General features: G+C 39.5%; 1 protein-coding gene and 1 non-coding gene across 3 annotated transcripts in view; one reads left to right on the top strand and one right to left on the bottom strand.

The window, feature by feature from the left end:
* PPM1L (protein phosphatase, Mg2+/Mn2+ dependent 1L) overlaps window positions 1-24,550 on the top strand; it is a 290,360-nt gene that overhangs the window by 31,343 nt on the left and 234,467 nt on the right. The window contains exon 1 of one of the 2 annotated variants that reach the window (XM_019626877.1): window positions 5,902-6,011. The exons of the other annotated variant lie outside the window; for it this stretch is intronic. The gene's annotated coding sequence lies outside the window, so the exon portion shown is untranslated. Of the gene's footprint in view, window positions 1-5,901; window positions 6,012-24,550 lie in introns of those variants that run through there. 2 annotated transcript variants of the gene reach the window in all.
* Window positions 16,482-16,555, bottom strand: TRNAS-GCU (transfer RNA serine (anticodon GCU)). The gene has a single exon. It is a non-coding gene; the product is annotated as a tRNA-Ser (tRNA).

Raw genomic sequence — 24,550 nt, 5'->3', positions numbered from 1 at the left:
TTAAAAAAAAAAAAAGTTTTCAGGATGCAAAAAAGAAGCTGATCATTCTTTTGCTTCCTACATGTTTGAGAACCTGGCAAAAACTCCTTTGGATTCTTGTTCAAAATGTGTTTAATGGATTGCAGGCCTAGGCAAACTTCTGTGGAATTAGAAGAGGCCACTAGAATAGCCACCTGAGTGCATGGAATGGGGAGGGAGGTTTGGGTTGCAAATAGTTGCTTTTCTGGCCCAGCTTTCAGAGGAAAGGAAGTGGGGAAATAGCAGGAAAAGTTTCATTATTTTCAAACTCCATGTTCAACCTTGGGGTGTGGGTGTGTATTAGGGCAGGTGAAGGGGTCCTTCCCTTCTTGACAGTGTAGGGGATTTAGATTCACTCAAAAGTAATTTACAGTGGAACCAAACATTAAGTTGTACCAGTTCCTGCCAGGTATTGGGTTGTAGACAGACATATTTATAGGGCACACGTGGTTCAGTCCTTTCTTGAAATATAAGAATATATTATCTCATTGTAAGATAAAGTATATGTAAGGGGTTTAACTGTAATGCTCTATTAAGAGTTAGCAGTGTTCGTCGTATCATCATCATCATCATCATCATCATCATTACTTTTATACTTTATGTTTTAGTTTAGTTAAGAAACTAATGAAGTCTTTTCTATTCATTCAGCAACTCTATTTTTCTTTTCTTTCTTTCTTTTTTTTTTTTTTTAGCTGAGCCATCCTGCCATCTGTTGGCAGTTCAGCTCGGGCTGGGCATCGAACCACACTGTTGCTAAGAGCTCAAACTCTTGAGCGAGCTCTTAACCAACTGAGCCACTTGGCTGGCCCTATTTTTCTTTTCTTTTATTTTTACTTTTTATGGACATACACACATTTAAAAAAGTGCACGTTATGGGCCGGCTGAGTGGCATGTTGGTTAAGAGTTGGCTTGGGATGCCAGCTCTGAGCAGCAGGGCCCCGGTTCAGATCCCGCATGAGGGCCAGTGACGCTGCGCCCTTTACAGCTAAGATGGTGAACAACAGCTTGACCTGGAGCTGGGCTGCCGTGAGTCGCCAGCGATGGTGTAGGCTGCAGTGGGGCTGGTTGGCAGCTGGAGTGTACTTTCGTGAGCTGCCATGAGCCAGCGAGCGACTGCCTCACCTGGGAAGAGTGCAATAATAATACCAACATGGGCCAGTGAAGTAACGTTCTCCACAACTAGACTGAAGAACAAAAGGACAGCAACTTGTTTGTTCTCCTTCCCCCATTACCCAACAGTGTTCCCCTCTCCCAATTTCCCAATAAAGTCTTTTAAAAAAACTGTACATTATAATTGTATAGCTTGATGAATTGTTACAAACTGAACACACTCATGCAATCAACACCTACCTCAAGAAACAGAATATTACCAGTACCCCAGAAGCCCCACTCATGTTCCCTTCTGGCCATTATCCTTTAGTTTTTAAGAAAAAATTCTTTTTAGTGACATTCATAGCCATTCATGGCTTTATGTAAACTTTTAATAGCTATGGCTGGCAGTTATAGCCCTAGGGATGGCCTTATTATATACATTTATTTTCTTTTGCTTTAAAAAACACATCTGGAAAAGGGATTTCAGTCCTGCAGGTTGTTACCTTTGGACATGGATAGGCTGAGTGATCTCACAGATCTTCCTCTGCAAATAGGTGATGCATTCTTGGCTTTTATTTGTTCATACTCTAGAAATTGGTTCATTGAAACCAAAAAGTTGTCCGTTTTATTAGAAGAAAGGGAAAATGGCTCAGCTGCACAGACCTCTTAGATGTTCTCTCTAAAAGCATTCCACATTCAAAAGAGCTTGAGGCAGCTGAAAGAAATCCCGTGGCTGAGGCAGGCTGTATGGTGCTGGGTGCACTTGGGGACCGTCATCTCTTGTGGTCCAGGGAGGTGATGGGGCTGAAGAACTGACAACTTCCGGAAGGAATGGACTGCAGGGTGTTTACCCTGCTTTTGTCTGGACATATTTAGAAAACTAATGGTAATTTTTCAGAAAGCAGCTTCTTAGAAGGATAAAAATTCGGGGTGGGGTTTGAAGCCCTTTATTTATTTTGTATTGGAAATCAGAGTGCAGGGCACATGAGCTCTGAAGCTCCCAGGACACTGGCCCTGCCTCGTGGGACGCGTCTAACTTCCGGGGGCCAGCTCATGGCTCTGCTGAAATAGGGTGCCTGCGTTTCAAGCTGTCATTACTCACTTTTGGCCATGGTTTTATCTCTTGAGATTTACTTATTTATTTCTTTTTTGAAATGGAGATGTAATTCACACAGCATAAAATTAACCCCTTTAAAGTGTACAGTTCAGTGGTTTTTAGCTTGTTCATCAAGTTGTAAAACCATCATCACTATATAATTCCAGGGCGTTTTCTTCACCCCAAGGAGAAACCCCGTGCCCATTAGCAGTCACACTCTCCATTCTATTTATTTAGTTTTACCAAATAAATATTGTCATTAGTATATTTATTTCATAGAAGTGTTTTTTTTTTTCTGTAGAGTGTCATGACAGTTGTGTGACCTTTCCACATAGAAGTTTGCTTCATCCGACGTCTGTTCTAACGTTGATTTGGGGGTGTACTTTTCAGCACTATCACCAACACCATGTTGACTGAAGCTGTTATAGGACATAAAATGACAGTATATTAGTCACAATCACAAAAATTTCAGTGCATATGAACAAGAGTGTAGTTCCCACAAAACTAACTGAGCATGGTAAGGATTTCTGACTATCAGCCAAAGTTGGTCTGCATTTTAAAGTTCAAATGATTGAGAAATAATTTCTTGATTGTGGAAAGGTTTAGGTTTATTTGTTTCTTAAATTAACTAGTTTTTGAAAAAAATATATTTATATGTAGTTGAGTTCTGAAGGACTGGAATTGTTTCTAAATTAATGTGATTAATCTACTTAAAATATTATTTAGATTAAACATTTTTTTGAATCTGTATTTTTATTTTATTTTATTTCTTTTTTGGGGGGTATTGGGGAAGGGGGACAGCCAAGTTGTTGTCCTTCAATCTTAGTTGTGGAGGGCGCAGCTAGCTCAGCTCCAAGACCAGTCACCATCTGGCCACCAGTCAGCGGCTTGCAGCCGCTCAGTTCAAGGTGTGTTCAATCTTAGTTGCAGGTGGGCGCAGCCACCATCCCATGCGGGAGTCGAACTGGCAACCTTGTTGTTAGGAGCACATGCTCTCACCAGCTGAACCATCCTGCCACCTGTTGGCAGCTCAGCGGCAGCTCAGCTTGGGTGCAGCTCACTGGCCCATGTGGGAATCAAACCGGTGACCCTGTTGCTCAGAGCTCATGCTCGTAACCAACTGAGCCACTTGGCTGGCCCTGAATCTGTATTTCTATTATTTCAAAAATAATACATGCTAGTTGAAAAAAATTCAATGAGTTATTAAGAGTTAGAAGAGTTGTTAAGTAAACAAAGAGTTGTCATCCTACCTCTCACTTTATAGAGTTTATACTTCAAGTATTTTTATGTCTAATCATATAAACTGTTTAACTTGAGCTAATTTTAAAATATACTAGGGAAGTGCTTGTTTGTTGAATTATATTGTTCCATAATTTAACACTGTTTAAAGCTTCTGGAAGGTTTTAAGCTTTTTTCCTTTCAAAGTGGTGATTGTTAAAAAAAAAAAAAAAACAAAAAAATCCTCTCTAAAAAATTACTTTGGCCTGTTCATGGTACAATGGAACTTCTAAGCAACTATGGAAATGTACATACTTCCAGAGCTGAGTCTGTTTATCATCAAAGAAGGCCAGATGAGTCCAGAGCTCTTAAAGAGGCCTCCCCCCTCAGAGTAGCTTTTATCCAAAGTCTTCAGGACCAAATGACTTCCAAATTCTTATCTGCATCTTTTCAGGGACAAACATTTCATCATGGTGATGGAATTGTACATGCACACTTTTTAATACTCAGGAAGAGAATGGTGTTTATCATGTACTATGTATAGAAATTAAATAGTGGAGGCATCGAAATTCTGTGTTTGACTGGATTCACTAGGAAAAGCCCCTCTTCTCTGGGTATGAAATGCCTCTCCTTTTTCACTCTTGAATTCTAGCATTCTGCGTCATCTCCTGGAGTTTCCCAAAGGCTTTTTTGTAATTAGGTAGAGATGCTTGATGTTAGGGCTGTGTTCTTGGGAGTCAGGTAATGGACTGAAGAAATACCTTACAGGTAGAAGAGATGGCTCTAGCTGTAAGCTTTTTGAAGTGCCAAAAGAGGGATGTGGAAGAGAACCCTAAATTTATTTTAGGTCAGAAGTATCTAGGAAGACTATATAATGTATGTGAACTACTACTTAAAATAAACAAGTTGGAATCAGCTATTGCCTGGGCAACTACCTGATAATGGATTTAGCATCTTTGAATGTGCAATAATGTTTTCATTCTACTAGGGTAGCTTGTAGCAAATTAATTTTAGGATACTTACTACATATATCTGTATCTTCACTGTATTTTAAAAATGACCTAATACTGTTCTAATCTGCCACACTGTTTTATTCATATATAGTATCATTTACTGAAGTTATGTGGCTGTTGGAATATGACTTGATATTGATAATGGACTGGAAAAAATTGTAAAGAGCCAAGCAAACCATCTTTTACTATATGAATAGTTAATCAGAAATAAGAGCATTTTGCAGAAACTCTGCAGCTTTAATGGATATTAGATAGCACTTACTGTTAAAAGAGAAAATGGAAAAAAATGTTACACAGTGTAAAATGAGGTCAGGCTACACATACTGTTTCCTCTGTAAAACAGAGAAGAACTTGTTGGCTCTGAAGCTTACCTGGTGTGTTCAACAATCCACAAAAGGTTGGACTTAATACTTATTAAATAGTATTTTAAAAAATTGCTTTTGTTTTTCCCCCTACCTCCTCTCTCACCCAAAGGCAAATCATTTCCTTGTATAATCACCTGTCAAGCATTAATTTATCTCAACAAATCCTTATTCTGCTCCTACTATGTAGGAAGCACTGAATTTTGGATAAGCACCGAATTTAGGGATAGCTGAAAGGAGAGTCCTTCTATTTGTCCAGATAAACCTCACCTAAGGAAAACATTGGGAAATTGAAGAAAAGATATGCTGATAAAACAGCTAGGATTGGAAAGACAAAGGTCTTTCCTTTGGGGAAAGTATATTATCAAGAAACCACTCTGACCAGTATATCTGGCTCTGTGGTTGTTCAGAGGGTGACTGAAAGCTTTCTAAACCTTTGACACAACCAGGAAGTTATTTCTCCTATTTGAAGACTACTATTGGGTAATATGTTTTGTTTCACCCAGTTCATTTTTGCTTTGTCTCATCCAACAAGCATTTATAAAGTGTTTGCTTACTCTCTGTTAACCAATGTGCCAGTTTTTCAAAACCAGTTAAATCATTAGAACTGTGCTTAAGTGTCTATGTATCCACATTATTAAAGAAAAGAACTTTAAAAGTTTACTTCCTGGAAAAATTTGAATGTTCTGTATAATTTTAAGCTTTGTATAAGAAATAGCAAATGATTATTTCGTTTACTTAAAAGGAAAATAACTATAAACTTAAAGAAATATTGGTGATTTATAGTACCATAAGTCTGAAAGTAAAATGAAAGATACATTATTCTTTTTATAACTCAGAAATGCCCAAACAAAAAAATTCAAACAGTATAAAAATATGTTCAATAAAAATAAATATTCTTCTTCTCCAGATTTCTAAACTCCCCAGAAGCATCTATCATTATCAGTTTCCTGTTGCATCTTTTCAGTACTATTTTAAGCATGTATGTATTGTTTGTTTTTTTGATACTCCTGGTCATTCACAGATTGTGTAAGAATTCACGAGACTCAGAAAAGTAGGAAAACAAGAAAAGGTTTATTGAAAGTCAGGCAGTGAGGATGCCCATGGCAGTGTCTAGAGAAGACGCTGTGCCAGACAGAGGGGCAGAAGTCAGAGAGAAGCATCGGCAGATGAGTTGCCGGGGACAGAGTCTGGAGTAGACAGCTGCAGTAGGTTTGTGTTTAGCTGGGGTTTTATATTTTTCTATGCCGGATGTAAGGTGCTTGTCAGCTTGCAGGGGGCTTCTTCTGGGGACCATTCTGTTCCCATCTATGATGGGTGTTTGTTAGCTTGCAGGGGGCTGCCGTTGCAGTTGGCCTCCCCTGGGAACTGTTCTGTTCCCATCTAGATGGATGTAAGGTGCTTGTCAGCTTACAGGTGCAGTGCTAGCCGGGGGATTCAGAGCCAAGCGGTTAATTTTTAAGCACATTCCTGCTAGCTCACAAGCTTGCTCCTGTTAACTCTTTACCTGTCTCATCAATGTACAAATATACCTATGTGATTCTAGTCCCCATTTCATACAATAGGAGTATATTATGTAAACTCCTTTGCTCCTTGTACTTTTTCAGATCTACTGCATTCTTTTTCACTGGCTGCTCAGTATTCAATTGTATGGGTGAAGCATTTATTTATTTAACCATTCCTTGCTAATGGACCTTTAAATTTTACCCAGGTTTTTGCTTTTATAGACAGTGCTACTGAATTTTTTTTATATGTCTTTCCCATGTATATGTTTTTAGGATAAATTCCCAGAAGTAGAATTACTGTGTCAAAGAGTATATGAGGTGTGACAATTAAGTTCACAAACTTGTTGCAATGCTGTTGCTAATCTTTTTTGATATCAGGGGGTTATTCATTATGAATTTGTTCTAACTGGACAAACAGTTAACCAAGTTTATTATTTGGAAGTGCTGCAAAAGCTGCGTGAAAAAGTTTGACGACCTGAACTTTTCACCAACAATTCATGGCTCTGGCATCACGACAATGTACCAGCTCACATTGCACTGTCTGTGAGGGAGTTTTTAGGGACCAGATTTAAAAAAATTCTTATGCTGTTAAATTTAGCTATTTTCTTTTATAATTTTGGGATTTTGTCTTTCTTTAGGGGAACATTTTCACATTTAGTGGTGATAAAGGTTATCTATTGTTTTCTAATATTTTTTTGAATTTATTATTCTTATGTTTGATCAATTAGAAATTATTATGTTATGAGAAGTGAGGTAGATAGAAATTTAGTTTTATTTTTCCAGTCTAATAATAATCCATATTTTCTCCACCTGTTTGAGGTACAGTTTTATTGTATACTAAATTCATATATACTGAGGGCACCAAAAATATGTATACACATTTTAAGAAAAGAAAAAATTGTATTAAAATTGTAATACTCAATATATACCAATAACAAAAGATGAATACAAGTCACGTTTGACATCTGCAACTACAAGAGGTGCTCAAAGTGGTTACCATGACCGTAACTTTAATATAGTTTTTTTCTTCCTTAAAATGTGTATACATTTTTTAGCACCCTCTGTATATTGGGTCTGTTGCTGGACATTTTTCTATTTCATTGCTTTTCATGTACCCTGTGCAAGTTATTTTAATTACCACAGCTTCATAATGTTTTAAATTTTTTTTGGCTATTTTAGCATATTTTATTTTACTATCTTTTAGAATCAGCTTATCTGGTTGCAAACAACAATGACAAAAATTCTTTGGTTTTCTTATTGAGATTGCATTCCCTGATAATTTAATTGAGATCAATCAGTGATTTTACAATATTCAGGAACAGGATCTTTCTTTCTTTAAGACTTCTATTATGGTTTTTTTAGAGTCTTAAGTTTTTCATAGAGATCTTTTACATTTGTTATTAAACTTATTTTTAGGAATTTTTTAGTTATTGCTCTTGTGTATGATCTTTTATGGCATAATGTTTTCTGTTTTTTAATATGTATATTATATAGTAACATTATATATAAATATGTTATTAACATACTTATGTATGTATATATACAGGAAAGCCACTATACTGAATTCTATATTAATTGTTTTTCCAGTTGATTCTCGTAGGTGGTCTTGTTATCCAATCATATTAGCTGTAAATACTGACAATTTTGCCTCTTTGCTGTTTGTATTTCTCTTATTTTTTCTCCTTCTAATTCCATTGACTTATATGTCTAGAATAATGTTAAATAGTAGTGGTGATAATGTGCATCTGTATTTTGTTCCATAAGTTTAGTAGGATTGTTTCTAGAATTTCATCATTAATCATGCATGATACAGTCTTTGGATTTCAGATGTATTTATATATGTCTACATACACACATACATACATATATATCATATAATCATGTTAAGGAACAATATATACTTTTTTGTTTTATTAAGAATTTTTAAAATTAAGAATTTATGTTGAATTTTATCAACCCTGTTTTTAAATTTATAAACATTATCATTTTTTTCTTCTTTGACCTGCTAATGAGGTAAAAAACTACACTGCTGGATCTAATATTGAACCATCTTTGTCTTACTACTATGAACCTCATATAATCATGCGTGTAGTCTTCTTTTAAAATACTGATGAATGCTATTTATGAATATTTTCGTCAGGATTTCTGCATTGATATTTACATGAATATCAGTATGAATCATGATCTACATAAGTGAGATGATCTGATGGGTTTTCATCTTTTTAACAAGGTGTCAGTGCTATTCTAGCATTATACAAAGAATTTTATATCTCTTTGCCTTTTGCTCCCAAACATTTAAATCTCTTTGGAATTTTATCCATTCCTTTGAAGATTTTGTTGAATTCATCTGTGCTTTGTGAGTTAGGGCTTAGTTTAGCTATGTGTCTTAGTTACATGAACTATTATTAACCTATTTGATGAAATCTAACAGTAATTAATGCCATGTTTGTATATTTGAATTTATTTGTGAGAGTTCGATTATCATTTTTAATATTTAGGTTTTACTAATATTCCTCTCATTCCTCTGTGGCACCTTAGCAATTAGGCATGCTTCTTTAACTATACTGTGTAAAAGAATTTTTCAGGATAAAAATGTACTCCAGTTCTTGGCAAATGTATTGTATTGTGTGTAAATATATAACAAGATGCAGTGAGTGGGAGAAGGCACTCTGGTGGGCAGAGAAGCAGTGGATCCGCGGGGATGGAGTTCTGCCCTGTGAAGAGGGTCACGGTTTGGAACACACAGACTGTGAAAAGCAGAGGTACCCGAGGGAGAGCCTGTGATCTGGTGGAAATGCTCTGATGGGAAGCTGTGTCACCGCCATGGAATCCTCCTGAGGGTTCCTACTTGTGGGTGCTCTGTGCAGTTGGCTTTTCTCTCTGGAGATGGGCAGAGCAGCAGTCAAGCTGCAATGAAATCACCACGGGGATGGCACAGCCTCCCACGCAAGCCCAGCCATCTTTGGGTCCCTATTTAGATCTATATCTGTAACAACTGTCCTATTTTGTCATCTATGTTCGTCAAAGTGTGTATGTTTGACTTGGGAAGGAAATGGTTAAGCACTGTGAGTCAGGGTTAAGTTGATCAGTAGAGTTATTTTCAGGTGTTCAGTGTTCATAGAGGATCCTAGGCTCTAGGAGGTTTCTTTAAGTCGCCATTCAGTTGAATGTGAACTAAGTGTTTTGGTCAGAGAGAGAGATTCTCTCACCAGCTCCCCGTGTTTTCATTCATTGTGCCCAGGTCAGTTAGTGCTCCTCTGTTTTCTGGCCTCACTCACTAGTTTTATCAGGCTAAAGTCCTAACGACAGTCACTGCATTCAGCATTCTACTAGACTCCCAGTTGTCATCAGACCACTCTGTAAAGAGGTTCGTATAATAAAGAATTAGGTTTATACATTAAAGAAAGAGTGGCAAGAGCTCGGGCTTAGAGTCAATTACATGTGAAGTCATGTCACTTTTGCCATTGAATTGCTTGTTAGACTTCTCCCAGCCTTCTTCTGTAAATACTAAACAGGAATAATAATGTGTACTTTGTAGCATTTTGTGAAGATTTAATGAAATAATGTACCTGAAGAATGTGGAGCATAATTAGATGCTAACATTTAATACATTTCTTAATAAATTAACTCCTCTTTCTCTTAATAGCTTATGAGTTAGTTTTATTGAATGGTTTTCTTTAACTTTAGCTTCATTTAATTTATCCATTCATTCAAAAACCATTCATTGAGCACCTGCTCTGTGTCGTGCACTACTCTAGGGGCTGGGATTAGAGCAGTTATCAAGGCAGGCCAAGTCCCAGTTCTTAGGAAATTGGCATTCTAGTGCATAGGTGGGAAGAGATTAAAAAAAAACAAACTAGATACTGTGGTGATTTGCAATGTGATAAAAAAAATGTAAACAAGGAGAAGTAGAAATAGAGTGTGAGAAGTGCTTCTTTAGGTTGGAGGGACAGGAAAGACCTCTTGGATAATGTGACATTTTACTGAGACCCGAATAACAAGAAGGAGCCAGCTGTGTTCAGATCTGGACGAAGAACATTCAAGGCAGAGGGACCAGCTAGTGCAAAGGTGGCAGTGAACTTATTATGCTTCAGAAAGAGAAGGATGGAGCTGTTCAGGCAAGGGCCAGATCTCGAGGGACCTCACAGGCTAACAGCTGGAGTATGGTATCAGGGGAGTTTGGAGTTTTTCATAGGCCTGAGATCTATGGGTGTGTGTTCTTTTTCATGGCTGAACGCTTGTGGTAATAGTCAAGTCTCAGCATGCACTGGATAATATACATAATATTATCCTTTGGGGAGAATGAGAATGAGCGCCTTATCTTAATGTAGTGAAGTAAGTGGATTAAAAGTCAAAGCAAGGCCTAATACACATAACTAATTTTTATGTTAGCTAATGAGAGGTGATTAAAGTAATATGCTCATATAATTAACTTTTAATTATTTTTCTTAGTGCCATTTAGTTTATGGTAATTCCTCTTGGGATATTGTGAAAAGTTAGGACCTCTTAGGTAACAAATTTGTACCGAACATCACTCATATTTAATGGTAGCTTAGAATTAAAAGTCTAATTTTAAAAATAAACTTTTTAGAATAGTTTTAGGTTTGCAGAAAAGTGGCAAAGATACTACAGATGATTCCATGTATTCCACACTGAGTTTCCCCTGTTGTTAGCACGTTGCATTATTAGTGTAGTACATTTGTGGAAACTGAGGAACCACTGCTGATATGTTGGTATTAACTAAAGTCCCTACTTGCAGAGCAGCTCTGATATTGACTACCTGGAGTTAGTGTAGACCTCCAGGTTGAGGTCGCAGTCCTCCACCAGACTCTTCTCGTTACACACCACCAGCCTCAAGCTCTGGGATTCCCAGACCACCTGTGTTTCTGACCAACTAGCTACAAATTCCGGGGTTTCCGTGAACCCCTTAGGTTCAGTAACATGCTGGAATGACTTAGAACCAAGCAAAGCGCCATACTTATGATTTCAGTTTTGTTATAAAGGGTATAAATCAGGAAGAGCCAATGAAATGACGCATAGGTCGAGGCCCTGAGTGTCCCAGATGGGAAGTTTTCATGATCTCAGGACTCATCGCCTTCCCAGTACATTGATGTAGGATTATGGTGAAATGATCTGACTTGAGGTAGTGGCTGAGCCTGGGAGAAGATTAGCCTTGGTTGTCCTGACTGGGTCCATGTCTAACTGAAGAAGAAAAGCTGCTGCTTCTGCTTTAGATGGTGAACCTCACCCCCCATGCCGGGAATAACACTTGTAGGGAGAAATCTTACTTATGGGCTGGAAAACGAGAAAGTACCACCTAGATAGAAGACTGTGTAATATATTTCTATACCTTTTCTGCTTCAAAATTCTGATCCATCAATAAGTATTTTTTCCCAGTAATTTTTACCACTTGATTATTTATTTATTTGTTTATTTGTTTGTTTATTTATTTATTTTTAAACAACAGACATGCTCCTTTTCTAATTAACTTTAGACCAAGTTTTCTCATCCTGGACGCTGTTGGCATTTTGGGCCGGATAATTCTTTGTTGGTGTGGAAGCAGCCCTGTGCACCAGCAGCATCCTTGGCTCCTGCTCAACCCCCCTCTCCCAAATTGTGACAGACAAAACTGTTTTCGGACATGCCAAATAACTTTTGAGGGGCAAAATGCCCACTAGGTCAGAACCACTGCTCTAAGGTTAGCAAGGCGACCGTATTTATACCTCTCTTTCTGGGAGGTTGCTTCTGCCCAGGGGCTGGAGATTGGGGTGGGGCCTGGGAAAGGGGTAGGTACTATGAAGTGCCTAGACTCTGCGACAGGTATTTTTGGGCTGCATCTCTGCTACCTAGATTCCTAATTCACCCTTCATTCTCAGTTTTGAAGGTATCTTTTACATCAATTAGCAGATTAAGTGCCTTTTGGGGGATGATCTGAAAAAAATAAGAAGTCCTGAGAAGAATGTACACAAAGTATTGTGTGGGTATCAGCTCTGTAACTTTACTTTCCCACTTGTGGGACCTCAGTTAGTTTGAACATTCCCCCCTTTATGTCCGATACCATCGGCTACCTAAGGGGAGCAGACGAGCATCCTGATTAAGGGCTCCAACTTCGGAGTTGGAAGGATCTGCATTTCAATTTGGTTCTGCCCGTTACTTGCTCTGTCTCTTAACTTATTTGTGCCTCATCTATAAAACAGGTGTAAAACACCTATAATAGGAGTGTGGGTTAAAGGAGATAATGTCCTTTATCAGACACTTAGTAGGAGCTCAATGAAATGCAGGTCCTGTCTTTTCACACTCCCTTCTTTTCTTACTCTTCACCTACTAAAGCCAGTGAATTTCAAATACTCTGAAAAATCCAGGATAAACAAAAGCCTCCCATCTCCTACCACTCCCCCCATGCTCACTCTGTCTACCCTTTCTAATCCTCAACACCCCAAGTATGTTCCTGCCCTAGGGCCTTTGCATTTGCCAGTCCCTGTGCCTGGAACATGCTTCCCAAATACCCCATGGCCCACTCCTTCACTCCCTTCAGGTCTCTCTATTCATGTGAGAGCATACTCATATGTCACCTATCAGAAAAACCTTCTCTGACCACTGTGTATAAAATAGGACGTACCCTCTATTTCCTGGTACTTCCCACCCCTCTTCCGCTGATTATTTTTTTTCCATGCCACTTAGCATCTAGTGGCATGCTTTGTTTTTGTATTGTCTGTCTTCTCCTACTAGAATATAAGCCTCACAAGGACAGGGACTCTTCATTAATTGCCATTTGCTCAGTGCTTAGGATGATACTTGGCCTGTATTTGGTACTCAGTAAATATTTGTTGAATGTATGAATACATGAGTATTATTCTTTATTCATGCTATGTTTTCCCTGAGTTTTAAGAGTGTGTATTAATTTTTAAAAAATAGTTAAAATATTTAAATTGACTCATTGTTATTGCATCGAAATATTATTCAATTTAGAGGTGCCTAATTTTAGCCTTCACTGTTTTATATTAATATATGATTTCTTCTGAGGCTTTTTTTTTCCTTTATATAGTTTTAATTTTAGAGAACTTTTAATTGTATCATTAACATTCCTGTCTGTAGGTCACTGTTTTGTGGTGGATTGGGAAAACAGGAAGAGACCTATGTTCTACTTATATCAATTTTTTGTGACCTTCAGCTGATTGTACTTTTTTCTTTTTATGGAGAAGTTGAAAATACATGATATATTAAGGTAGATTTTCTCAATAACCTAAAATTGTATCCAGAGATGTTTTGTGGCCAAAAACCAGTTGGTTTGTGTGGAAAAACCTGCTGAATTGTGTTTTAAAATTTCCTTTCTTTCTTTTTTTTTCTGAAAGAATAGCATGCAGTATTTAAACAACCACAATTGTTGTTTGTTTATTTATTTACTTATTTTAAATTGGGGAATTGGGAGAGGGGAACAGTGTTGCGGAATTGGGGAGGGGGACCAGCCAAGTTGTTGTTCTTCAATCTTAGTTGTGGAGGGCGCCAGTCGCCATCTGGCTTCCCTTCAGCAGCTTGTGGCCTCTAAGCTCAAGGTGCTGTGTTACAGCTTTAGTTGAGGGTAGGTGTAGCCACCATCCCATGCAGGAGCTGAACCTGCAGCCTTGTTGTTAAGAGTGCATGATCTATCCACTGAGCCATCCGGGCGGCAGCTCAGCTCAAGGTGCCCAGTTCAGTCTTAGTTGTGGGCAGGCGTAGCCCACCACGGAACAGGCAGCCTTGTTGTTAGGAGCATGTGCTCTCACCAGCTGAGCCATCCTGCCACCTGTTGGCAACACAGCGGCACCTCAGCTCGGGCTTAGGGTCACTGGCTCAAGTGGGAATCAAACCAGCGGCCTTGTTGTTTAGAGCTTGTGCTCTTAAGCTAACTCCTAACCAACTGAGCAACTCGGCTGGCCCCACAATTGTTTTTTATTTTAACAATTCTGATGAACATTACACTTGCAAGCCAGGTGATTTACCATGTGTCTTTAAAATGCTCACCTGAGATGCTGTTTTATTTCTGCTCTGTTTGGTGGTTCACCTCTGATTCTGCACCTAGATTCCTCTGGATTAATAAAGTACTCTAAGAACAGAAATATCTGAGATACTTATAATTCTATGGCTTTTACATATTTTCTGTATTTTTATTTCAGGTAGGGAACAATGAGTAACAGTTCAAACAATTTTTAAAACAAATTTTGATAAGACTTTTTTTATGACCTACTTCGCAAGTTCTATGTTGTTTTTTTTAGTAAGACCACACACAGCTTTTAACTTCTATTTATTACTGTTTAGAAAGTATTGTACTTTGTTATAGGTCAGCTTTCACAACTTATTTAAGAAAACATAGACTTATAAGTAAGTCTTTTAAATGTGGAAATGCTGGGATTTACTAAATGTTTACAAATATTCATAAGGCACCTTTTTTGTCCTTCTAATAATGATGAAAGAAAAAGCAAAAAACTTACCAGGTTATTTACTGTACCTACCTAGACTATCCCAAACGCTGGTGATTTTTATCTAGGAGGTTTATCCATCTTAGGGCCAAATAGCCTTTTCTGAATATGAACATGAAACCTTTGCTTTGAAGGATATTTTGTATTTGGGGCAAAGCAAAATTTGTTAAACAAATCGATTTTACATCTTACAGGGCTGGTGAAATAGTAATATTTTATTTCTGGCAACCTGGGATGGAGAACACTGTCCTATTTAAGACTGTCAGTCCACGGGCATTCACCAGATGAGGAGTTTTTAAGGCAGAACCATCTACATATTCTGAGTTTTATGTACATCAGCAAATGATTCAAGCTATGTTTGTTCCTATGTGCCAAGGGCTTTTTGTGTTGATATGGTGAAACTTGGCATAGCGCAGTCCGCCAGCAGACCAGTGCCTGGCTGTTTGTGCCAAGGTAACTTGTATTCTCTTGACTTCACCCAAGGGACTTCAGCAGTTTTTGTTTTTGTTTTTTGTTTTTCCTTTCCAAACTGTGTCCCTTCCTCCCTCCAGTGCATTTCTCTTTTAGTATTTTTCCTTTCCCACAGTGTTTAAGCCTGAGGTAATTTAACTCTCTACAGTGTATGGGAATTTTGGGACTTATATTACCTACAGATTAAGACATTATATAGATTCATATTGCTCAGTCTTGGTTGGCTCAGTGTTGCACATAGTTTGAACTTATATAGTCATTTCCAGCTCTCCTTCCAGTTTCTCCTTAATTCAGCAACTTTCTAATCTGGGCTGGAGCTATTTCTGTCTACTGCCTTGGTCACTGGGAAAGCAGGCTCCACTGTGCCCCCTCCCACCCTTAGCTTCAGAAGTGCTTTCCTTACAGCTTCACAGAAGGCTAACTCTGGGCTCTGCCTGGCACCCCCTATATAGATGCCTTGTTCTAGGAATTAACTGTGCAAAACTCCTCTCTACTGAACTGATTTCCTTACCTTGGCAAGGCTCATCTTTGTTTTTTTGGTTCCACAATGTTTTGGTTCAACAGAGGCAGTTTTCTCACGCCTCTGCCTTCATGGTTTTGCCCAACTTTCTCTTCCCTTGGGTCCTCACCCTCACCCCAGGTGTCCTCTGAGATCTGTGACAGTGCCTGGTCGTGTGATTAGAAGAGACGGATGTGGTCATCATGTAACTGGGCAGTGGTGTGTCATCTAAGCAAGTGCTCAGAAAGCTACAAGTCAGAGTTCAGAACGGAGTTTTAAAGATGCCATGTGATCCTATCTAAGTGAGCAATCCACACTGTGTCAGAATTCTTTTCAAAGGGCCTTAGAAGATAGGCAACAGGGTCTTAGGAAGGGCGCTAATATGTATTGAGTCCTGTTCCCATTCAGCCCTCACAGCTTTCCTGAGGAGCAAGTGAGGGGCAGCAGCATTTAGGAACACATGCATGTGAATACAAACATGTGCACATGTGGTTTATACTGTAAATTCTAAATGTGCCTAATAAAGTCACATGAGAAGACAGTGTGATATGGTATGGGCTTTGGAAAGTCATAGAGGCCTGAATTTAAATCTTTTATCTCAGCAAAATAAGCAGTCCTCCAATGTACCTTTTAAACATTAATATTTTTTAACTTTAAAAAAAAATTATTGGGGAACAGCATGGTCATTGGTTACACATTGCTTTTATGCTACAATGGCAGAGTTGACTCTTAAGGAGGGCACAGCTCACAGTGGTCCATGCGGGGATCGAACCGGCAACCTTGGTGTTAGCAGCACCATGCTCTAACCAACTGAGCTAACCGGTCACCCCCTAAAAATTAATTCTTAAAAGAATCAAAGAAGAGTTTTGGTTTTAAATATATATATATATATAAATATATAATTAAAAAATCATCTCACCACTCCCATCACTGGCGTGATTGTACAGGCTCTTTGGAGCTAGAGAAAAACAGAATGGCAAAATCCCCTTCATTGATTAACTGCAAGAGTCCTAGATTTTTCAGGGAGCTGAAACAGGTGAAAATGATACAAACAGTGCTGGTCAGCTGGGCTGGCTGCAACATTAAAGCGAACCCTGGGGTTAACTCAACACTCCTTGTAAAATATGCATAAGGGAAATTTAGGGTGCTTCTCAAAAGCTAACCCAGGAGTATTAGAAAGAAGTGTGTGTTTGTTTTTTCCTCCAGTAGGCAGTTGTATACTCACACAGTTCATTTTACTTCTTCTTAAGTGGTGTCATTAATCTAGGCTTCTCTTCTTGGCAGAACCATCCCTATTCCACAGCATCTGATGATTTGTTTAATCGAAGTTACATTTTCTTTGAATAAGAACTTCAAAAATTAAGGACTTGTGCTACATTTTAAAGGAACCACTTAATTTTTATACAAGTATTAATTTCTGTATCAAGAAAAAAAGTATGGCGGACAAGTTTAGGTAAGATTTAATGAAAAATATTCATGTTATTGATATGGTCTAATATATAATACATTCTAATACATGCTTTCTGGGTTCATGAAGGTGACTTTAATTTCTTGCTAACAAAAAACACCTAATGATTTTACTGCTATTATTTCTTTATTTAGCTGTATAATTATGCATGACAATTGATGGAGAATAATTTTTCAAATTAAGCTTTGAGCCTTTGTATTCAAAGATATTTTCCTTTCTCTGCCTTGAGAGATCTATTTTGAGTTTATGTAATATTTAATCTTTAAAAAATATTTGAAAGACTCTTAGCAATTTAACTTTAAATAGCTTCTTTCTTGGGGAAGAAAGGATCATTGTTTTGTTGAATTATAAATGTTACTGTATAATTTCAAGCTTTCAGAGATTCTAATATCTCGCAGTTCAGTGACCCCTCTCTGAAAGTCAGAATGCCTGAGAGAATCCCATTTCAATATCTAAAATTAGAAATGACACGCAGAGAGTACAGGCATTTTACCAGACATGGTAATGATATGTTTTCTCTTTTTTGTTAAAACCTGAAGAAAAAAGCCAAGAAGTTAGCTCTTTACTAAATAAACAGTATGTCTTTCTTTGGACAGTACTCCTGTTCATTTATTTGATTTGAGAATCAATTGTAGCCATAGATCTGATATTTGTTTCTTACCACTACCCATTTTTTGATTTAGGATATTTTTTTCCCCTTAACCAAATCTATGAGGTCATATAAATGTTCTCATTTCCTAATTTTGTCTATTAAAGACAGTTATGTGAAATATACCTTTGCCACATTTAAGCAAAGTGCCTTTTTATAGATTTTTTCTGGGAGAATTTTCTCTAAGTGCTCTGCTTGCCATGCATGGGGCTTTGCCTTGTGACTAAACAGGTAATAATATCTTAGGGAAGGTGTGGAGAATTCACATTTGCAGTTGACTTTTACAGTATTTGACAACTGATCATTATGTGTGAGGGATCTGCCTTCTCCCTTACATTTGAGAAATTGACCTGGGGGAAGAGATTGAGTGGGGGTCCAAATGGAGCAAGCAAAGTCCTCTCTGGGGACTGGGTGACCTTCTCCTGGCATCTGGGTTTTCACCCACTCCTGTCAGGCTGCCCTGCTTGGCAGCTGGCTGTATTCCCAGCCTACAGAGGCTCATGGCCCAGGGCCGAGAGCCCTAGCCCAGCTTGGCAGATTGTCTGTGACTTTTGATTACCACCTCTGTACTCCAGTGGCACGTGTAATTCAAATCTGACTGTAATTTACAGCACCTTGAAGCCTAGTAATTGTGCTCTTTACCTGCATCTTAATATTTGTCAAATTGTTTTTTCCTCCCTACAGTTACAAATAAGAAGGTCCTGTATTGAATGTGAGAAATGAAGAAGTAAGGGCCTAATTTCAGAACAGTGGTACTTTGACTAGCATGACTGTAGGGGAAAGCTTTGTGCTGTTGGATTTGTCAGATTGCTGTCTGTAACACTGCAGTTTAGTTTAAAAATGCACTTGAATCTAAATTGGACACTACCCTTTAATTCTTTAATCCTCTCCCCCTTAACCCTTCAGTAATTTTTTATAATGTAGTGAAAAGGTGTAGACCATACCTGCATCTTATAGGCAGTATCTGGCTGCAGACTTATTTGTCCTGCTCAGCATTTAAAAACCTGTAAATTTCACATACGGACCAGATTCTCAGCATCCCTGGAACATCTGGAAGATGTGTTAATATTGAGCCTTTATTTTCGCATTGGCTGGAACTAAGAGGCAATAGCACCCCCCTTACTCCCTGCCCCCTCCCACTCCCCCCCCCACCTTTGGGTTGGGCAGTATGCCACAACAATTGCTGCCTTACATTCAGACTACTTGGCCATTTACATTACCAATCTGGGCCCTCTAGGCACCCTGGGAAACCCCTCCACCTCATTTCCCTCTTGCATTTACATCCACCCTCTGTTTCACCTGTAAAAAACAACTTGCAGAGCTCCAAGAAAGGGGCTCCAGCTTCTGAGCCTTTGCACACTCCGGCCCCTCTTCTTGAGATGCCTTTCCCCACTTTCTCCTTCTGGCAGACTCTTAGCTTTCAAGACCAAGCTTGATCACCTGTATTTGAGAAGCAGGTCCTGACAGCTGTCCCCCTCTGCCTGGTTAGATGCCCCTCCACTGCCCTCTGCACCTTGGTCATAACACTTGGCACTCTGTATGGCAATTGCTGAGTTACCTGTCTTTCTCCCCTTTAGGTTGAGGGCCTTCAGGGCAAAGTGTGTCCTACACTTTTCCTTCCACTCAGTAACTCACATGTCTTGGCACATAGTCAGCTTACATTATTTTTAATTGATATGTTTAATATTGTCTAAGGCAGCGGTTCTCTATCTTGGCTGCATATTAGAATTATCTGGATAGCTCTTAAAAAATCTCAATATCCAGGCCAATTACAGCAGAATCCCTGAGGGTGGGGTCCTGACATTAGTAGGTCTTAAAGCTCCTCAGGTGATTCCAATGTGAAGCCAAGCCCGAGAGCCACTAGTCTAAGGTGTTCGACGAGGATCATCTAAAGACAAGCAATTTGCCATGATGTTTAGTTTTGGATGAGGACAATGGTGATGCTTTTAGGAAAGTCCACCCGGGATGAACATTTTTTAACTTTGAAGCACAAACAAGTAGGAACTTTTCTTCAAGAAATCAGTTTCTCCTACAACAATCAAATAATTCTGCATCTATACTGGTGACAAATAGTCAATCAGCAATGTCATTGCAGTACATCAAGAGCTTTTCATACTTTTGATAGTTTATGTTGAGGAGCCATGCACCATTTTCCACCTTGCTGCATTTTGATTTAAAATTCTAGTGGATTATTGTCAGCCACTCTATAAATTACTCATAGCTTAGGCATGTGTGGAGTTTCCAACACCAACTGCTTCTCTTTTCTGCTAATTCTTCCTTGTTTTATATTGGGACTGCTTGTTGGAATACAGACAAGAACAAAACATTAACTGGGGTCACGTGGGAAACACACTTGGGATAAAAGCCACTTTAACTTGGTGAAAGCTGTCACCAGCTGCATTGTCTAGTAATTAAATGATGAATCCTGAGCTCATGACTGATTAGTTTGGAGAGGGTTCAGAAAAAAAAAGAAGGAAAAATGAGAATAGTGAAAGAATTGGAAAAAATTATGAATTGGGATTATTTTTATTTTGGAGAATAGCAGAGGTGAAAAAATTTCTGTATGGACACATTTGTGGATGGTAATTTTTGTGTCTGCCAAGAATGAGGTAGTAGGTATTTGGTTTAAAATTAAAGGAGTTTTAGAGATTTACGTCTGAAGACTCTTGCTTATAAAGACTGTTAGAGAGTGGTATTAACTGTGCGCTCTCTTTTCTAGGAGAGCTTTATGAAGAAGATTGACTGTTGTCTGTCTGACCAGATAACTTTTTGAGATTTCGTTTATCTCTGGATCGAAAAATCTCTTCCAATTAATCTTTTGTATCTGCAGCAAATGATCTTTTTCAAACTGCCCGTTTATCTCACTGAGAGAGCCAAGTTATCTAGATTGAATCTAGCAATAGTACTTTATTGGAGTAGTACTTTAGATTTTCTAAACATTTTCTGCTTAGTCAACTCCATTTCCTCTTCGGGCTGAGGCTAGAAGGGAGTGGTCTGGTTGTTCTGACCCCCCTCACAGGGATCCTCCTCCTCTTGGGGGGAGGGAAGCAGGATGCTACGTGTCTGGAGAGATGCAGAAAGTTATTAACCTGATAGATTCAGGTTAGTGGCTGCCTGAGGAGCTCTGACCAGGAGCTTTGGACTCCATTCCTTGATCATGGCTGGCTCATTCCCAGGCCAGGAGCGGTGGCATTGCTTGACCTGGAGGGAGAGGCAGCCAGCAGCCAAAAGGGCCAGACCTGAAGCTCTGCCCAGCCTGGCTGTCACCTTCAGGTACCTGAGGACATCTGGGGTGTAATTACGTGCCTTGAGACAGTGGCTTCCATCACAGAGCAGAGAAAAGGCCTGATTAATCATCTAGTCAGCTTAGCGCATTCAACTGGATCTTTCTCCCCAGTCATAGCCTGGAGAATCAGGGGTTGGATTCTGAAATCCTGCTGCCTTCCCTCCCATATTTGTAGAGGAGCCGCTTCGTTTTGGAGAGGAGAGGAAGGTTGTGGGGGTAGAGGGGGCATTTTGTCTTCCTGGTTTTCTCACCGTCCTTCTGCTCACTGTTCCTGCTGCTAGCTTTCTTCCCTTCCTCCTCACATAATCCAGAACTGGCTCAGATGTTTCATATGTTTGCTCGGATGACTCGGGTAAAGAAATGGTGGCGGTAGCCCACAGAAGGGTGAGAGTGCTGGCAGCAAGAGCAGGGGAGAGATGCCAGCTGCTAATGGTGGCGTGCCTGGCACCAGTGTTCTTCCTGAGTCTGCTCCCGAGGCCCAGCTCTGCCAGCATGAGGCTACTGTTTGGAAATATAAAATTCCGATCTAAATCTGGCAAAATACTTTTTTTTCCTTGCATTTACTTAGATTTTTATCCTGATTGCCTCTGTTCCTTTGATTGTGAAAATTTGACCTTCTGTGAAGGTCATAAACATGAAAAAATATAAAGTAAAGTTGTAGATGCCATGGCAGTCCTATCTAATAACCACTGCCCTACTCCATCTTCTTCCCCACATTGAGCTTCTCACATGAGCTTCTCACATTTAGTTCCTGGACCAATCGGGAGCCAAGACAGATAGTATTTCAACAGCTTCAGCCTCTCAATTGGTGGCATCCAGGTTACCTTTCCAGACAGGTGAACCTCCTGGACTCCCATGGTGCCATCTGAGCCTCAGCATTCTTCCCTCCCTACTTGGTGCCCTGGTTTCTAGCTTCATGTTGACAGCGCTGGACCTTTGGAACTGGCTTTTGGAAGATTGTTGGTGTCAAGTATGATGTCACATGCAGCTATGGCACTTGCATTCGTGCATGTCCGGCCATCTCTCCCATGGGACAGTGGAGTCCTGGCCTGAGTGTGGAGCCCTGCTCCAACACCACTTGCTTGTCTTACCCCAGAATGTTGTCTACTCCATGCTCTGTTTTAGTGCTTTTTTTTTTCCCCCCCCTGGGGAAGATGGAATGAAAGGGCAGGCGCAATTCCAGACAGACACTGTTCAAATACCTGGCACTTACTTGTGTGATCTTTGGTAAATTTCTCTCCAAGCCTCAGTTCTTCATCTGAAATAGAAGTGCTAGTTCCTATCTTACAAATTAATGATGATTACATGATATACTGTATGTGAAATGCCTAGCATACTTCCAAGTCTTTAGGAAGAACAGCTAATTCCTTTCTTTTGTCTGCTTGGTGTCTTCATGACTGAGGTTGCCATGCCCTTTGGACCCCAGGAAGCCCTTTCCTTGCTTGACTGTATCTTGTAATTGGCTTTTGCAATTGATCACTTTTTCTAGTCTTTGTTTAATCCATGTTAGTAGGTCTTGGTCCAGGTCTTTTTCCAGGGAATTGTGCAATTGGATAAAAGGGGCAAAATCCAAGAAGAGCTAGTTTTATTACTACCACTTGAATTTGCTAGCTGTTCTTGTATATATTTACCTGTAGAGTGGGCTGTGTGGTTCCACACACAGCCTTATGAAATAAGGTACCAGCCTTTAGAATCTGGAGTCTTCTGTTTTCCAACTTGTTTAGCTCAGCAGTGGAAATAACATTTGTTGCTACTAAATTGGCCCCTAATGGCCATCTTCTGTTTCGACTCTGTAGTTAGCAAGCATCGGGCATGAATCAGCAGAGTTGAAAATATTTCAACCAGAGACACTTGGATGTGGCACTAACGTTGTATTGCCCGGACCAAGGCAGAGGTCAGCCAGCCAACAACTAATATGGCACAGGGTTAGCATATACTTCTGGATGGTCTGAGAGCAAATCCTGGATGCAAGTTCAGTATCTAAAGAGAATATTAGGGAGGTCATAAATTGGAGGTTGTTTTGCCTTGCATTGCAAAGTCTGAATGCATTGCAAATGCTTCTCATGTGTGTGCTCTGGTGTTGATGAGCTGGGATCAGCTTTGCAACATGTTCGCTAGACTTGATGGGTATTGCAAGTTGCAGGTAGTATTCAAAAACCTGTTGTACCAGTGTAATAAAGTGAATGGAAAATGTTTTCTATAATTTCAAATAACAGAGCCCCAGAGGCCTTTGATTGTATTGAAAGAGCCCACGGTCAGTCAGCTCAAATCTCCCTAGGTTTCTGTTCATTATGTGTTGGCCCTCTGAAATAGTCAGCTTTAATTAGACTGCAAAAACATTGATTTTCAGTGACAGATTAATGCCCAAGTTGGAATATGCAAAGACATGGAAATAGAATTAGGAAATAAATGAAGTAATTGCCGATAGCTTCTGAAACTACTCTAATGAAGGAGTCTATAAGCAAGGGGCCGCTGTTCCTTACGCTTTGCTTCATAGAGGAATATATTTGAGGTGACCAGACTGGGTACTGATTCTTCCAGCCTCTTTTCTCTTCATCCTGAAGTGAAAAATGCCTTGGTAAAGCAAGACCTTGAGGTGGTGATACAGTTCTCATCTACAGAATCACTGAGCCTTGCTTGGATTCTGTGTTCTAACACAGGGGTTGGCAACCTGGCCTGTAGCTAGTATAGACTTATGAGCTAAGAATGGTTTCTATGTTTTTAAAGGGGTGTGAGAAAACAAAAATGATGTTTGACAGAAATCCTATATGGCTGGCAAAGCCCAAAATATTCACTGGCCCCTTACAAGAAAAAGTTTGCCAACTCCTGTTTTTAATATATTGTGAATAAGACAATTTCTCTTCATGAGCTTAAATTGAACATTCTAAACCATGCTCACGGCGAGGGCAGAGCAGTGGAAGAATGGAAAGGGGTGCACTTCAGAGCTGGACAGACCTGTTCCGAATCCTGGCTGGGTGACTTTCTACCTGAGAACTCAGGAGAGTTACTTCACTCCTCTAAGCCTCAGCTTCCTCAGGGTGTTGTAACTCCGTGCCTTGTACTTAGGATCATAGCAAAAGATAATTCTTGACCATCTGAAAAGCCCATGAAGAGCTGTAAAAAGACTGCAACAAGCTTGTCTGCAAATGGGCAGAGGACATGCCAGACACCTAGTGTGGCACCGAGCGGGCATCATCTTATCACTGCAACCCCCAAACAGGTTCTCCTGGACCATGGTATTGCTGTTGCCCCTCCTGTGCGGCCCTGCTGCAGACCTCTATGAGGGCACGCTCTTCTCAGCTCACTATTTTGGTGCCTTCTGTGTCCTTGAGCTGCCTGAAGATCTGAAGATGTTCATGTCTTTGAGCTAAGCACTGGGCACTTATCCAAATATATGTGAACATTTGGGCCTTGGGT

Source organism: Hipposideros armiger, unplaced genomic scaffold, assembly GCF_001890085.2.
Source record: "Hipposideros armiger isolate ML-2016 unplaced genomic scaffold, ASM189008v1 scaffold_16, whole genome shotgun sequence".
NCBI lineage: Eukaryota > Metazoa > Chordata > Mammalia > Chiroptera > Hipposideridae > Hipposideros > Hipposideros armiger.
The sequence above is the reverse complement of the archived record's forward strand: the minus strand, read 5'-3'. Positions and strand labels throughout refer to the sequence as shown.